Genomic DNA, 13,959 nt, shown 5'->3' with positions numbered 1-13,959 from the left:
GGAGATGGAAGAGTGAATCCCCCACAAAGGAATTCGTGTCCTTACAAGAAGAGAAATGGGTTTCCCAGGTGGCTCAGTGGTAAAGAATCCATCTGCAATGCAGGAGACATGGGTTTGATCCCTGGCTTGGGAAGATCTCCTGGAGTAGGAAATGGCAACCCACTCTAGTATTCTTGCCAGGGAAATCCCATGGACAGAGGAGCCTTGTGGGCTATAGTTTATGAGTCATAAAAGAGTCAGGCACAACTTACGGCCTAAACAACAACAACAAAGAAGAGAAATAGACTAGAGCTCTCATGGTCTCTCTGCCACATGAGGATACAGCAAGAAGGATCATTTGCAAACCCGGAAGAGAGTTTCTATAAGGAACAGAACAGACTGGCACCTGGATCTTGGCCTTCCCAGCCTCTAGAACCATGAGAAATAAATTTCTGTTGCTTAAGTCACCCAGTCAATGACATTTTTGTTTCAGTAGCCCAAACTAAGATAGAAACCCCATCTGAAAAACATAGTTACTGATACTATCTTAAAATATTTACTTGTTTTTGAATCATTTTTCTAAGCATGTATTTTTTACTGTGTATACTATTTTGCATGACACTTATTCTATCATTATCTCTATCTATTATTTATTAAAAACATGATTTGTATGATTGCCTACTGCATCACATTGGATAAGGGAATGGCAACCCACTCCAGTATTCTTGCCTGGAGAAGCCTGTGGAGAGAGGAGCCTGGTGGGCTGCTGTCCATGGGGTCGCACAGAGTCGGACACGACTGAAGTGACTTAGCATGCATGCATACTGCATCACATATATGTAATAAAATTCATTTACCTTTTCTTCTATTTGGCCATTTACACTGCTTTCAATTTTCAGTTATAAACAGTAGTCAAATGAATATTATAGTTAAATCATCCTATACTTTATAGATAGAGACTATGAACCACAGGAAGGCTAAGAAGTTTGCTAAACAGAACAAATAATAATAATATATGGAATAGAAAAAAGAGGAAAGAATGATAACTGTTGTTTCACACTATTAACCTCTCTCTGCCTCAATTATTTTACTACCTCACAACAGGACTATTAGGATCAAATAAAAAAATGTCAAAAGTACTGTGAAAAAGAATTTTGGCATGGAGTCCTTATAATGTCCAGATGTAACAGGGAATAACACATCTGACTTCATATTAGATCTGCTTCTTTTAATCTCTACTGCTTCTTCTACAAGTTAATCACTAAAGGAGTATTGCCTATAGCTTAAAGTACACAGGATGCCTGGTCTCCAACCCCCATGCCTGAGTGTAAAACTAATATACCTTTGTTCAGCTAAGAGGAAACATCCTGACCCAGTCCACCTGTGAATGGCTGCAGGAAAGGAGAAATTAACAATTCCCTCCCAGAAACTGGCTGAAACCAGGAGATAGTTCCAGCAACTTATAGCCTTTTTACTTTACCTCCTCACCTTCCCTTTTCTTTGTTCTATTAAAAAAAAAAAAACAAAAAAAAAAACTAGCATTCAGACCCCAGGAAGGTGATTTCCTAGGAATTAGTCTGCCATCTTGTTGGACTCCTGGCTTTTTGAATGTCATTATTCCTTGCCCCAACACCTCATCCCCCAATTTACTGGCCTACCATGTGGCAAGCAGGATGAGTTTGGATTCAGTGACACAGATATTAAATTAAAAATGAAGGTGAAAAACAGTCAAATATAATATAACTATTACTTAACCAATTTTCATGTCTTGGGAGTTTGCCTGAAGTGACAAAAATGTGTTACTGTATAAAAATAAACACTCTTGCATTGGATAATTAGAAAGTTAACTGTCCTCTTATAATACATAATTTTATTTGTATTCTTCTGTATCATTTGAATTATATTTATTTATTTCTGGCTGTGCTGGGTCTTCACTGCTATACACAGGCTTTCTCTAGTTATGCTGAGCAGGGGCTGCTCTTCATTGCAGTGCACAGGCTTCTCATTGCAGTGACTTCTCTTGTTATGGATGACAGGCTCCAGATGCTCAGGCTTCAGAAATTGCAGCACACGGGCTCAGAGTTGGGGCTCACAGGCTCTAGAATATGTGTGCTTCAACAGTTGTGGCATGTGGGCTTACTTTCTCCAAGGCATGTGGAATCCTCCAGAAGCAGGGGTCAAACCTGTGTCCCCTGTGCTGGCAGGCAAACTCTTATCCACTGCATCACCAAGGAAGTCCAAAATTGACTGTTCTTACTCTTATTTATAAGAGTGCAAATAGTAACAAATTTCCTCTCTTGGACTCCAAAATCATTGTGGATGGTGACTGCAGCCATGAAATCAGAAGACGATTGCTTCTTGGCAGGAAAACAATGACAAACCTAGACAGTGTGTTGAAAAGCAGAGACATTACTCTGCCGACTAAGGTCTGTATAGTCAAGGTTATGGTCTTGTGGTCATGTATGGTTGTGAGAGTTGAACCATAAAGAAGGAAGCTGTGGTACATATACACAATGGAATATTACTCAACCATAAAAAGGAATGCATTTGAGTCAGTTCTGATGAGGTGGATGAACCTACAACCTATTATACAGAGTGAAGTGAGTCAGAAAGAGAAAGATAAATATTGTATTCTAATGCACATATATGGAATCTAGGAAAATGGTTCTGAAGAATTTATTTACAGGGCAGCAATGGAGAAACAGACATAGAGAATAGACTTATGACATGGGAAGAGGGGAAAAGAGGGTGAGATGTATGGGAAGAGTAACATGGAAACTTATATTACCATATGTAAAATAGTTTTACTTTTTAGAGTGGAATTCGTATTTCTGTAATTGTAAATAACCTCTATGGTTTTTAAATCTTTTTGAATCATTCATGAAAGGTAAGTCGAAAGATGCATATGATTTTGGTGGCTTGGGTTCTCCTATTTAGCCAACAGGAACTTGCTGTCTGGCTCAGGAAACTCAAACAGGGGCTCTGTATCAACCTAGAGGGGTGGGATGGGGAGGGAGACGGGAGGGAGGTTCAAAGGGGAAGGGATATATGTATACCGATGGCTGATTCATGTTGAGGTTTGACAGAAAACAGCAAAATTCTATAAAGCAATTATCCTTCAATTAAAAAAAAAAAAACACTTTTTAAATAATTAAATAAATTTTTAAAAAAGAAGGCAGAATGCCAAAGAATTGATGCCTTCAAACAGTGGTGCTGGACAAGACTCCTGAAAGTACCTTGGACATCAAGGAGATCAAACCAGTCACCCTTAAGGGAGATAAACCCTGAATATTCACTGGAAGGACTGATGCTAGAGCTGAAGCTCCAGTATTTTGGTCACCTGATGCAGAAAGATGACTCATTGGAAAAGTCCCTGATGCTGGGAAAGACTGAGGGCAGGAGGAGAAGAGGGTGACAGAGGACAGGATGGTTGGATGACATCACCAACTCAACGGACACGAGTTTGAGCAAGCTCTGGGAGATGCTGAGAGACAGGGAGGCCAGGCAGGCTGCAGTCCAAAGGGTGGCAAACAGTCAGACACGACTGGGTGACTGAACGACAACAACTCACTAGCAATCCCTACCTTAGCAATTCCTTTTATTAATACATTTGAGTTGATTCTCTAGGGAGAAAAATGTGTGCTAGAGCTCTTATCTGAGTTGTTAGCAGTTTAGTTTTTAGAGTAGAATTCATATTTGTGTAATTGTGAATGACCCCTACGGTTTTTAAATCTTTTTGAATAATTCATGAAAGGTAAGTCGAAGGATACATATGATTTTGGTGGCTTGTGTTCTCCTATTTAGGTTCAATAAGTTGCTGAACCTCATGAAAACATGTTTCTTGTAAACAAAAAAGAAAATATGACAGAATTAATATAGAGTAATATTTCTTAAGTACTAATACTAGGTAGTAATACTAGGTAATCCTCATGGACTGCTACCCTTGGGCCCTATTGTTTGGTAAATTAAAATAAACAGAACAAAAGGGAAGAAAAAAATATAATATAAATAGAAAAATGAGACTGAACCACGAGGAAGACTAAAGAGGTAGACATGAATGACTCTTAGACATGAAACAACTTCTGGATCTTATGTGCTATCATGATATCTTTATACCTTAACCCTTCACTGGCTTCCTTCTTCTAAAACATGTACAGCAGGTATTGTAAGATTATTGTTGCTGCTATTGCCTGATATCTAATCACTCTCAACTCAGTTTTGGTTTGGAATACCAACTATTTCCTAATACCAAAAAATTATAGCAAGTAACATTTATTGTAGGAAGGATTACATGTTACCAATGTTTTTCAGTAAGGATATCAAGAAAAATGTAATTACATCTCTTCAACTAGTAAGTCATGATTCATAGAAGATCTCACAGGTAAACAGTCAATATCTCAGCCCCACCTACCGTGCCATGAAAGATATCCTTTCTCAATTCTAAGGGAATTTAGCAAGAAAATGACTCTGTTTACAAGTCATTACAACTCCTACACATTCTCCAAAATGGTGTGTGAGTCAGTTCTCCTTCTGAGGTTGAACACTCCACCAACCATAACTTGATTCGAACTCAATTTCTCCCCCACCCCAACCACATTCTTCTAATCAAAAAAAAAAAAAAAAATCATAAGAAATCAAAATATTGCTGATTCCTTTGGAAGTCCTGATTTATCAAGTGGATTTTCCAAGGAATGGAAATTCCCACTCAAACTAGCTTAAAACTGGAAAATGAAATAATTGTTCCAAATTAAAGCTCTAAAGGAAGTTCTGAATCCAGGAGAGGCTTGATCCAGTAGTTCCAAGGAGGTCACAAAAATTCAGCTCTCTGCACCTTTGTTCTGCCATCAGCAGTACCCACTTCATCCCTGAACTCTCCAAAGATGCCTAGTGGTTTCTCTGGGCTCTAGTCTGGTGATACCAAGTTTCCAGAGTTCCAAATTGAGCATTGTTAAAAAACATCATGGGAGGACATAACACATCTGTGTTCCAGAAACATCACTAAACATCTCCCTGTATCTCAATAACCCTGACTGGGTCATGGTGAACCTTAGAACTGGCCAGAAGAATGAGATTTGCTGACTGAGCTTAGCCACTTAGGACTCAAGGCTGTAATTTGGAGTGATATGAACACTAGTAAAATATGTGACTGCTATTAGGAAATAGTTGGTATTCCAAACCAAAACTCAGCTATTCTTACACAAGAGGGTGATTAGATATCAGGCAACAGCAGCTACAATAATCCTACAAGAGCTGCTGTACATTATGTTTTAGAAGAAGGAAGCCAGTGAAGGGTTAAGGTATAATGATATCATGATTGCACATAAGATCCAGAAGTTGTTCTAACGTTTATAATCTAGCACAGATCAAGAAAGAGTCATACTACATCATATATCAACAAATACAATCTTACCACTTTCACTCATCTGGGTTGCATGTTGCTCAGTCGCTGAGCCATGTCTGACTCTTTGTGACCCCACGGACTGCAGCCCACCGGGCTCCTTTGTCCATAGGATTTTCCAGGCAAGAATACTGGAGTGGGTCACCATTTCCTCCTCCAGGGGATCTTCCCAACCCAAGAATCAAACCCAAGTCTCTTTCATCTCCTGCATTGGCAGGCAAATTCTTTTACCACTGTGCTACCAGGAAAACCCAATCTGGGTTGCACATTAGTTCAGTTCAGTCTCTCAGTATTATCTGACTCTTTGAGACCCCATGGACTGCAGCACACCAGGCTTCCTGTCTGTCATCAACTCCTGGAGCCTACTCAAACTCATGTCCATCGAGTTGGTGATGCCATCCAATCATCTCATCCTCTGTCATCCCCTTCTCCTCCTGCCTTCAATCTTTCCCAGCATTATGGTCTTTTCTAATGAATCAGTTCTTCCTATCAGATGGCCAGTGTTGGAGCTTTAGTTTCAGCATCAGTCCTTCCAATGAATATTCAGGATTGATTTCCTTTAGGATTGACTGGTTTGATCTCCTTGTTGTCCAAATAACCCTTAAGAATCTTCTCCAACACGACTGTTCAAAAGCATCAATTCTTCAGCGCTCAGCTTTCTTTATGGTTCAACTCTCACATCCATACATGACCACTGGAAAAACCATAGCTTTGACTAGATGGACATTTGTCATCAAAGTAATGTCTCTGCTTTTTAATATGCTATCTAGGTTGGGCACAGCTTTTCTTCCAAGGAGCAAGTGTCTTTTAATTTCATGGCTTGCAGTCACCATCTGCAGTGATTTTGGAGCCCAAGAAAATAAAGTCTGTCACTGTTTCCATTGTTTTCCCATATATTTGCCATGAAGTGATAGGACTGGATGTCATAATCTTCATTTTTTGAATGCTGAGTTTTAAGTCAGCTTTTTCACTCTCATCTTTCATTTTCATCAAGAGGCTCTATAGTTCCTCTTCATTTTCTGCCATAAGGGTGGTGTCATCTGCATATCTGAGGTTATTGCTATTTCTCCTGACAATCTTGATTCCAGCTTGTTCTTCTTCCAGCCCGGCATTTCACAAGATGTAGTCTGCACATAAGTTAAATAAATTGGGTAATAATATATAGCCTTGACATACTCCTTTCCCAATTTTGAACCCATTGGATCTGATAGACAGAGTGCCTGAAGACTTATGGAGGAGGTTTGTAACATTGTATAGGAGGCAGTGATCAAAACCATCCCCAAGAAAAAGAAATCCAAAAAGGCAAAATGGTTGTCTGAGGAGGCCTTACAAATAGCTGAGAAAAGAGGAGCAATGAAAGGCAAAGGAGAAAAGGAAAGATATATCCATCTGAACGCAGAGTTTCAAAAAATAGCAAGGAGAGATAATAAAGCCTTCCTAAGTGATCACCACAAAGAAATAGAGGAAAACAATAGAATGCGAAAGACTAGAGATCTCTTCAAGAAAATTAGAAATACCAAGGGAACATTTCACTCAAAGACAGACACAATTATAGACAGAAATGGTATGGACCTAACAGAAGCAGGATATTATGAAGAGGTGGCAAGAATACATAGAAGAACTATACAAAAAAGATCTTAATGACCCATATAATCATGATGCTGTGATCACTCACCTAGAGCCAGACATCCTGGAGTGTGAAGTCAAGTGAGTCTTGGGAAGTATCACTACAAACAAAGCTAGTGGAGGTGATAGAATTCCAGGTAAGCTATTTCAGATCCTAAAAGATGATGCTGTGACTATGCCAGCAAATTTGGAAAACTCAGCAGTGACCACAGGACTGGAAAATGTCAGTTTTCATTCCAATACCAAAGAAAGGCAATGCCAAAGAATGTTCAAACTACCGCACAATTGCACTCATCTCACTCTAGCAAAGTAATGCTCAAAATTCTCCAAGCCAGGCTTCAACAGTATGTGAACCGAGAATTTCTAGATGTTCAAGCTGAATTTAGAAAAGGCAGATGAACCAGAAATCAAATTTTCAACATCCACTGTATCATAGAAAAGGTAAAAAAAAAAAAAAAAAATCCAGGAAAACATCTACTTCTGCTTCATTGACTACGCAAAAGCCTTTGACTGTGTGGATCACAACATACTGTGGGAAATTCTTAAAGACATGGGAATAGCAGACCACCTTACTTTCTCCTGAGCAATCTGTATGCAGATCAAGATGCAACAGTTAGAATCGGACATGGAACAATGGACTGATTAAAAATTAGATTGCATACACCCATAAAATATGTGTAATGCCATTTTCTTCATCATTACTGAAGTTGATCAGTTTTGAAAGAAAACTTATTAAAAGTTATAAAAATTGGAAGAAAGATACACTCTTCAGAAAACATTTCAAATATACACTAATATAATAACAAACCTCCTAAAAACCAGATAGTGATCTGATAGAGACATGCTTAGTCCTTTGAAACATAAGAGGAAAAAAAATTCAGACCCACTCTACATGAAATATGAATTTATTTTAGGAGGCAGATTTTACTGCTACTTTGAGAGAGCTTTTATTGTCTATTATGTCAGCTCTCCCACCTCAATAACAATCTTTGTCACTGCACAAACATTCAAAATATGAAAAATCATAGACCTCAAAATGTTTAGAAATATATAGTTTATTGGCAGTGCACTAGAAGAAAACATATTTAATAAGATCAGAAAATCCAACAAAAGTAGTAATTCTCTGGATCAGAAAGTGGCAATGTTTTCTCTGCAGGTAGTAAGAGAGAAATTGTCATCACACCAAACAACCCTAAGGTTCAGATATCCCCAGGAACTGAGTTACAACAATTCCAATCTATTACACTGCTGTTTCCTTCCTACCTTAGAAACCGGCCATCTAACCCGAGGGCCTGAAGGGTTCATACTACAAGTGGACAGCTCTTATTTAGGCTGCTGCCTCAGGGCACATTCACACAAGAAATTATGGAGTAAAAAGTCTGTGATATTGACTCCAAAAGACATTTCAACTCATTTAATTGTTTAATAGACAATTACTGAGTATATTTTTGTGCCAAGTATTATGATTTGCAATAGAAATATAAACCATGAACAATAAAGTTTGGTCAAGGATAGTGACAAGAGTACTCTATGATATACAGTTTAGGTTTGTCATTGGGAATTGAGACAGGAGCTAGGTTTATGGGATCAGAGAGCAACAGAAGTTAATCTAGAGTGGCCAGGTCTAGTGGCTCAGATGGTAAAGAATCTACCTGCAATGCAGGAGACCCAGGTTCGATCCCTGGGTTGGGAAGATCCCCTGGAGGAGAAACTGGCTATCCACTCCAGTATTCTTGCCTGGAGAGTTCCATGGACAGAGGAGCCTGGCAGGCTACAGTCCATGGATTCCCAAGAGTAGGACATGACTGAGAGACTTTCACTTTCTTTCAGGATCAAAGGAAAGAATGAATACAAAGAATGGAGGGGGCTGGAAAAACACATTTTGATGAGCATGAACTTAAACTGAGTACTTAAAGCAAGTGTATTCAAGAGTCTTTCTGGTGAGGGGAAGGGGGAGGGATAAATTAGGAGTTTGGGATTAACATTTACACACTACTATAAATAAAACAGATAATCAACAAGGACCAATTATATAGCATAGGGAACCTACTCAATATTCTGTAATAACCTATATGGGAAAAGAATCAGAAAAAAATGGCTATATGTAACCGCATAACTGATTCACTTTGCTCTACACCAGAAACTGACACAACATTGTAAACCAACTAAACTCCAAAGTAAAATAAAAATTAAATTAAAAAAAAATGTTTGTAACTAACTAATGAAAACAGGTATTTCCTAGAAGGGCACTTTCAAACTTTTATGCAAATGATTGGAAACTATTAAGAACTATGGGCTTCCCAGGTGGGCTAGTGGTAAAGAACCCCCGTGCCAATGCAGGAACATAAAAGACTCTGGTTTGATCCCTGGGTCAGGAAGAGCCCCTGGAGAAGGTCATGGCAACTGACTCCTGAACTCCTGCCTGATGAATCCCATGGACAGAGGCGCCTGGTGGGCTACAATCCATAGAATCACAGAGTCGGACACAACTGAAGTGACTTAACATGCATGCACACGCACATGAAGTACTATATTGAGGTCAATCATTTGTCCGAGTTTGCCTGAGGCAGCACTGATACATACCTGCTATTATAATAGTATTTATTAATGGTATTCTCTTTCATCCTCAAAAGCATCGTGGTTTGGGTGATAACCTGTATAGTTCCCTTATTTTAAACTGTCAGCCGGACTTGTGTCACTCCAAGATTTAAGTAAATTTCCCTAGAAGTCTCTTCCTTCCCTCATATTGTCCTGGCCTTTGGAAGCCCAATCGCTCCCTGAGATTTTGACAGATTCCCAGGGTCTTACATTAACCCAGACTTCTGGGCTCCCATGACCCTGCACTCTCCCTCTGGGCTGCCCTCATGGCCCCAGGCAGAAAACTCATCCCTTCACATTCCACAAAAACTAGACTCCCACAGTTAGTGCTGAAATTCCTTTTTAGTGACGACAAGTGGAAAACGGAGCAGAGGTGTGCAGCGCTCATCACCCGGAAAACTAATTTTATCTGTAAAGTGCATATCTGTCTTCTCATGGCAATGGGCCAGCAGTTTCCTCCTTATCTCTTTCCCCGGGTCATGTCTAGGCTCACATCTTTCCAAATCCTCTCTCTCTGCATTTTCCTTTCTCCCCCTTTCTCTCCCTTTCCTTACCTTTTCCCTATTTCCAAAAGTCAAGGTAACCATTTTTCCTTTTATCTGCTATACATTCAACAAGATGTCTTAGGATCTGCTAACATTTTGTTCTAACCCCCCACGAGGGGACAGAGACAGTTCTCTCTCTAAATATAATTCTAGTGCCAGGCAAAGCAGAGTTGGGAGTATGGGGGAAAGGAATGGAGAATTAGAAGTAACATGTCTTGGCAAAGACTGGGACAAGAAAGAACACGGAAATCCAGATAAATACACAGGTGCCTATTCATATAGGCACTTAAAAATTATCTGAAATATCCACCTAAAATTCTCTTGCTCTTGATTTTCCTTTTATGAAAATGTATTATTCTTTGGGAAAAATCCATGACTTCTTGTCAAAATACAAACAATAAGATAAACTACATAGAAGGGAGATATAGAGGAAGGATAAAATGTTTGGTTACTACATTTTCTTTTAAAAATGCATTTCACATGTGCTAGGGACAAGCTGCAAATTTGACTCTGTGCTTCCCAGAAATAAAAGCAAAAACTGAAAGAAAACCAGTGAAAAGATGCTTGGTATCTATAAGAACTTTTTTTTTTTAAAAAAAAGCCCTTAAAAACATATGATTTTTTTTTTTATTATTAAGACCTGAGAAGAACTTCTTTCATGAGTTTCCTTTCTTAGCAGTGTCTCTTAAGAACTTTAAATGTTTCCTTTGCAAGGATGCTTCTTCTGGCAAGTTAATAGCTTATGCCCAATGTAATTGATTAAAAACATTTCTAGAAGCTAAAACCACATGGCAAAATTTTTTAACATTCTGATGGCTTAAAACACATATTTTTGAACCACCTACATACAGCATTTGAGAGTTTGCCTAGCTTTCAGTCAATCCTCCTTGATCATAATTTCTCAAAACCAAGATTCTTGATAGGAATTGAACTAAATTTTCAAAATGGTACTCTTTGGCTAGAACATATGGAGTCAATACTGTGTGCTGCTGATTAAGGGCAAATTCATATTCTTTGACAATCAGCTGATCAGGTTTCCTATAGCAATTAAATAGCCTAAGTAAGACTTGTTGCTGAATAGATGGCTACCCCGTCTACATACGGGGTGGGTCAAGAAATCTCTCTTGGCAGAGGAAAGAATTCCTTAGGACATAGTTCTGGGTCTGCCACAACCCTTTGACAAATATGCCATCAACACTCAAAAAAGTTCTACGCCATAGAGCGTGGGCTTGATACAGCACCAAGAGAAGTCTTACGTTGAGCAATATAACTTTCTATTGCACTCCACTTCTAGTTTGCAAAATGCACTATATGATATTTGATCTGCTAAATATAATTTGATGGTCTCAAGCTATTGAATATTGGGTGGCATTTCCTGAAAATAGCAATTTGGCTTTGGAATTAGATTATCTTGAACCATTCTCTGTAACAGTCATTAGCTAACAGAACTTGCTTGAAGCCAGTCATTACTTAGGACAGAAGAATAAGTTCTAAATTTCTCATAATGCCATGAAAGAAAACAAGATGTTTTTCCATAAGCTGAACAATCCCTTGAAGAAATGGGAGAGCCATGCTTGAAACACAGAGAATAGTAGGTTAATTCCACTTGAGACAGTGCAAGGTGTGGTTGGGGAAGCCCAGAACCATACCTGGAACCCAGGACCTTGGTTCTAGTTGGAGTTATCATTTACATGGCATGCCCCAAGTCCATCACTTAACTTCTTTGGGTCTTTTCCTGTCTTTTATAATAAGGAAAAGGGAAGGCCCAGAATAGATCAGTGGTTCTTAAGTATTTTAAGATATAGAACTTCTTCAAATAATGTGTTACTACATTGTATACGGTAAGTGACTGCATTGTTGACCTGAAACAAATAACCAGATATTTCTCCGGCGAAGATGGGTTTATTTGGAAATGGAAGAAAATTGTAATTTGAGATCTGCAATCATGGCAAGCCACCAGCAAGTTCCTGCATAGCAAGGGGAGAAGAATGCTTTTATGGAGGGGAAAAGAAGGTTGGGAGGGCTAGAGTAAGCAGAGTTCATCGCTTTCCATTGACTGAGATCTTGACAGCAAAGGAGAGGAGTCTTTCTTCTTCCTGTTGGGCTCTGGTACCATTGAAGGGCCTAAAAGTGTCTCCTTCTGGACCGCCTACACTATTTAACTGAGGTGTCTGCTTATCAGATGTTATTGCAACATCAATATGCCTTCATCAGAGTGTTAAAGCAATTTTTCTTCTCCAAAATTAATCCATCTTCCAATTTAGAATGACTCATATGTGTAATAAACCTTCATCTAAAGAGAGCAATGAGGAAATATCAATAAAAAAATACAATATTCTCACCTTTATATACAACACTCTGACAAAAGGATATTGTTTTCTTCTCCATAAACTATATGGAATTTTATGGATTTGAGGAAAGCTACCAAAACGGAGTTTATCAGTTCTCAATTGGGGAAAATGCCAACCCAGATTTCCTTCATTGGTATATTCCTATTTTAATGAAGACCATTTTCTTTAATTTTGTCTATGAATAAACTTAATTGTAAAATATCTGCAATGTTTTAGTTTCATAGAGATCAATTTATATAAATAGCATTCACAGAAAACAGAAGTTGAGCTCATCTTTCACCAAAGTGGACATTTGCTAAAGGAAATCAACCCTGAATATTCACTGGAAGGACTAATGCTGAAGTTAAAGCTTCAATACTTTGGCCACCTGATGCAAAGAGCCAACTCATTGGAAAAGACCTTGATGCTGGGAAAGATTGAGGGCAGGAGGAGAAGGGGGTGACAGAGGATGAGATGGTTGGATGGCATCACTGACTCAATGGACATGAGTTTGAGCAAGCTCTAGGAGATGGTGAAGGACAGGGAAGTCAGGCATGCTGCAGTCCATGGGGTCACAAAGAGTTGGACATGACTGAGCTACTGAACAACAAGATGCTGTGCATGCACGTGGCTTTTACATATTTCATTGGCAAGTGATTCCCTCTGAACCAAAGTGGATCCTTCACATGCAGAGGAATCCACTGTAGATGAGGAGTCTATTTAAAAATGCAGCAATGAACATATGAGTTCCAATTCTTCTTAGTGAGACCAGACACTCCTCTGTAATCCTCTTTAAACAAACTATTCATATGTCCAATATTCCAATATACACAATGACAGGAAAACACAATTTCCTCCACTCAATGATCATTTATAAATTCTACATAGCTTTAGTTTTTTAAGTACAGTTCCTTTTTCACAATGCTTTGATTTATTTTCCATCTAGTTAGTTTTCAATTCATTAGAAAAAGATGATTATTTAAAAAGCCAACCCAAGTCTTAGATTTGATCATATACAATTCAAATTTGGCTGGCCCAATCTTTCACCAGCCAAATTTTAAACTATAATTTGTCACTTTTATCCTCACAGATAAATATGGAGACCGAAGTAGCTAAGGCAAAACACCCAATTCCTTCAGCAATGTAATTAGAAAAGAAAAAGAAAAAACTTAACTATAAAGGTAAATACTCCCATCTTGTGGCTGCTGTTGAAATAACATGTTTTAAATGAGGATTGGTCGGTGCAAAAAATTTAATTCAAGAAATCATCACAAACTTCACTGTTATTTGTTGATCCATCCTAAGTGCCAGGCACCATAGTAAGTATTCTGTGTATACCATCGTATTTAATGCTTACAGCAATGCATGTAACTGTAAATGTGCCATTTACATTTTGCAGTAAGTCATGTCATTCTATAATATGAAAATCACTCTGTGCTACTATAATTTCACAATTTTATTTAATTGATTGAGGACAGATGAA

The 13,959-nt window shown here is 38.5% G+C and overlaps 1 long non-coding RNA gene across 3 annotated transcripts in view; it reads right to left on the bottom strand.

The window, feature by feature from the left end:
- Positions 1–13,959, bottom strand: part of LOC133046814 (uncharacterized) — a 172,791-nt gene that overhangs the window by 17,904 nt on the left and 140,928 nt on the right. Inside the window, exon 7 of one of the 3 annotated variants that reach the window (XR_009690564.1) lies at positions 5,390–6,504. The exons of the other annotated variants lie outside the window; for them this stretch is intronic. This is a non-coding gene — a long non-coding RNA (uncharacterized LOC133046814). The remainder of the gene's footprint in view (positions 1–5,389; positions 6,505–13,959) is intronic. 3 annotated transcript variants of the gene reach the window in all.

This window comes from Dama dama, chromosome 25, assembly GCF_033118175.1.
Source record: "Dama dama isolate Ldn47 chromosome 25, ASM3311817v1, whole genome shotgun sequence".
Taxonomy (NCBI): Eukaryota; Metazoa; Chordata; class Mammalia; order Artiodactyla; family Cervidae; genus Dama; species Dama dama.
This window is presented reverse-complemented; position numbering and strand designations above follow the sequence as displayed.